The sequence below is a fragment of the Octodon degus genome, unplaced genomic scaffold (assembly GCF_000260255.1).
Source record: "Octodon degus isolate 3935 unplaced genomic scaffold, OctDeg1.0 scaffold00107, whole genome shotgun sequence".
Lineage (NCBI taxonomy): Eukaryota > Metazoa > Chordata > Mammalia > Rodentia > Octodontidae > Octodon > Octodon degus.
This window is the reverse complement of record NW_004524683.1, coordinates 2,888,586-2,892,511: the sequence shown is the minus strand read 5'-3', so window position 1 is coordinate 2,892,511 and position 3,926 is coordinate 2,888,586. Positions and strand designations below refer to the sequence as shown.

General features: G+C 40.7%; 1 pseudogene; it reads right to left on the bottom strand.

The window, feature by feature from the left end:
• Window positions 1-635: 635 nt before the first annotated feature.
• On the bottom strand, window positions 636-3,536 carry LOC101585491 (annotated as a pseudogene).
• Between the last annotated feature and the right edge of the window lie 390 nt (window positions 3,537-3,926).

The following is a 3,926-nucleotide window of genomic DNA, read 5'->3' as shown; positions in this document are numbered from 1 at the left end:
CCATCTAAACTTACCAGTTTAAAAAAAAATTATTTCCAAGTATTCGGAACAAGGGAGCTGATGCAGCATGTATTCACAATTAATTGCTGATATTTTCAATGAGTTACAATAAACTTTTGCCTGTCTTAAATTTATTTATTTATTTATTTATTTGCGGAACCAAAGATTGAACTCAGGCCCTTGCACTTGCCAGGGAAACGCTTATTCTACTGAGCCATCTCCCCGGTCCCTGCCTGCCTTAAATTTAATTATAAAGAATACTTATAGAATGCTCTTAATAATTCACTGTTTTTTTCTTTAAAGACAACTAATAATTTTGGTAACACAGTATATATGTATATGAAGTTCATTTCCAAGCTGATTACATAAAAATAAATATCAAAAATATCAGTCTGGTGCAGGGGAGATGGCTCAGTAGAATAAGCGCTTCCCTGGCAAGCACAAAGGCCTGAGCTGATACAGATCCAATTAATTCACTGAAGGGAAAATAAAACAAAGGAAAGCTAAAGTAATTATTAAAGCTTACAGTTCAAGTTTTTTCCAATTTTCTTTCTTATTTTTCGTCTTTGTCTTTTTATTTTTGCTTGGTTGAAACTTTCTGGTTGTTTGTGCTCTGTTACAAGCACATTCCTTGCTTAAAGGCCACCAAAGAGATTTGAAAGGAAACCAGAAGACTTGTTTTGCTGTCCTTCTGCTTCTTGGTGTGGTGTAGGTCCCAGCTCACTCTCCATCTGATCCAGCGCTGACTGGTCAAGTAGTTCAGTTGTCCCCTTCTTCAGTGTCTGTGACCTCTTCTGGCCTGGGTTGGGCTGCCTGGAGGCAGGGCTTGCTGAGCCCCTCCTAGCTGTTCTTTGATAGCAGCTGTCATGGCAACTAGGTTGCTGATGAGGTGAAGGGCTCGGTCACTGTTCAGAGGAAGAGGGAGCCAGCTGCTGATGGCCTCTCTCTGCTTGCTGTGGGGCCACTGTCCAACTGATTGTTTTTCCTTCTGAGCTCAGTGGGCAACCCAAGGCTTAATTCATCTTCACCCTTTGTCTCATGCTATTTTCTACAGATGGAAAACCTGAAAGTTCTCGAGATAAAACTTCCTCTCTAGGCTGGTCAAGATCATCAGAAGAGACTGGGCGTGGTGGTGCGCACCTGTAATCCCAGCTCCTGGGAGGCTGTAAACAGGCAGATCGGACCCAGAGCGCAGGCCCTGCGAGTGAGTGAGACGACCGAGGCCGCGGAATCCTGAATAGACCCAGAGCGCAGGCCCGGTGAGTGAGTGAGACGACCAGGGCCCGCAGATCCTCATTCCACCCAGAGTGCAGGCCCAGCAGGGAACCCTTCAGCAGAACTCCATGCAAAGAGGCTAGAGGCAAGACCCACCCAGCTGATTCAGGAGCAGAACATCTTGCCAGAGAGACACAAAGGGTTCAACTCAAATGGCTGTAGCAGAAAGAAGTGGAGCACAGCAGCCAGATCCAAGCAACACCCACCTGGAGAAATCTGAACTTCTTAGATCTGGGCCTGCTGCTAAGGTAATAACTCTATCTAAGCTCTACACCAAAGGTCAGAAGACAGTGGTATACAAAATGACAAAGTGAAGGAACAAAATGCAGTCTCAGACCCGGAGTCCACCCAGTACAACTGCAGAAGACACTAGCACTGAGGAAACTGGAAATCACATGCCAGATATCTTGGAAATAATAGCATTGACAGTAAAGAATCAACTGCAGAAAGGTATAGAAGAAATCAGATCAGAAATAATTTCGGAACTAAAAAATGTAGTGGTAACTCTAATCAAAGAAGTACTAAGTGCTTATAAAGAATACACTGATAAAAAAATAGAGGAGAATATAAAAATGATGGAACCACTGAATAAACAATTTAGGAAAGAAATAGAATCTATGAAACAGGTTCAAAGTGATATACAGGAACAGGCGGATCACTATGAGTCCAATCTAGTAGGGAGACCCTGAACACCCTGTAGATCCTTCCCTAAAAATACAAAAAAAAAAAAAAGATAATCGGAAGTATCTGTCTGCAGAATGTGTCCTTCCAAAAGGTCAAAGGTCTAGGATATTTCTGAGATAACCCTGTCAGACACCAAAAACTCTTTGGCAGCAACTGTAAGGCAATCTTAGAACAAAGAGTAGAAAAGTCTAATTCATTGTCATTGTTGTGACTTTTTCTTTCTCTGCCTCAGATTCCTCATGTTTCTTCTGATTAATATATTCTCCGATTCCACAATCTAGTTTCAACAGAACTGACTTGATTTTGCTGTATATTTTTTGTCCGATATCCTTACACTTAAACAGTTGACATAAAAATGCGAACAGTGGGCCGGCCAGATAGCCCAGAGGACTAAAGCACCTGCTTAGGCAGATGCAGGGACCAGGGTTTGATCCCCAATGTGCCGTGCTGGCCCTGCCCTTGGGGTGTGCTGAGATGGCAAAGGAGCCTGGGTGTGGTGGCGCGTGCCTGTAATCCCAGAGCTTGGGAGGCTGAAATAGGGGAATCATCATGAGTCTGATCTAAGTAGTGAGATCCTGTAATATCTGTATTAAATTTTAAAAAATGCAAACAGTAACAGTAGATAGCAGAGTATAACCCAGCAATGTAACTTCCCAAAACTATAAAAAAATGTGGATACATTGCAGACCAGGAGACAAAATTTCCTGGGATTCTGCTGTTTAAAAAAGAGACATTTCTTGAAGAAATATGCTAATATGCTGAAGTTCAGCCATAATTTCGCAATTCAATAGCTGAGTGTGGGTCTTTCAGCTGGTTTGAAATTGATAACTTCCCAGCTTTTGCTGAGGCTTCTCCACAGCTGCTCAATTTACATATAAACATTAAATGTTTATATATTATTATTTGCATGATGATGAGATATTAACTGATGAGATGAAGGTGATCCAGCCTCAAGGACAACATCCAAGAATCATGACAGAAATCAGATGATAAACTCTCCACAGAGTCAATACAAGGATCCAGAACAGTAGGTTGGTGCCGGCCAAACCCAGCAGGCCACCCAGCAGCCTCTACCAGCTCAGCTGCTCATGGTTGCCCTTTCTCCTGGAGCAACCAGGCCACTACAGGGGCCACCTGGCCCCAGTTCATTCTTTTTTATTATTGAGTATTATTCCATTGTATGACTATACTATAACCCATTCATTTATTAATTTATTGGTAGGCATATGGGTTATTGATTACTTTTTGGCTGTCCTAAAGTTGATGTGAACATTCTTGGATGTTTCTATGTGGACATTTCATTTTATGAAGGTTTTAATTTCTTTTGAGTAAATCAATAAAATTAAAGGATTTAAAAGTGCCAAGCAAGCATTCAAAATGGCTTACCATTTTATAATTCCACCATTGTTATTTGAAAGTTGCCAGTTAATGATTGTTGTTGTTGCAGTTGTTTGTTTTTTGAAAGCTTTGAAGAGGTGATATGACAGGGAAAAAAGATAAGGATTTTGAAATTAGTTCCAGGCTGGAGTGCAATATTTTTTCTCTTGCAGTAATGAACCACTGAGTCATACCCTCATCCTCCTTTTACTTTGACACAGGCTCTTGTTAAGTCACAAAGTTGTGCATACTGGGCTGAAACTTGCAGTCTTTCTACCTCCACTTCCCAGAGTGCTAGAATTATAGGTATGCATCATTATACTTGACTATGATTGGAAAATATTTACAATATCAAAACAATCTCTTTTTCCAGGTTTTAAACTAGAGATCTATTTATCTATCCCTATCTGTCTGTCTGTCTATCCATTTCAGGTATTGTTTCCTTGACTTCATTGAGTAGTCTGCCTGTATTCTCTTGTAACTTGCTGAGGTTCTTTAAAACAATTATGTTTAATTATTTGTCAGTTAAACATAGACCTATGTTTCTTTGGTGTTGGTACTAGAAAATTATGTTCCTTTGTTGTGTCACG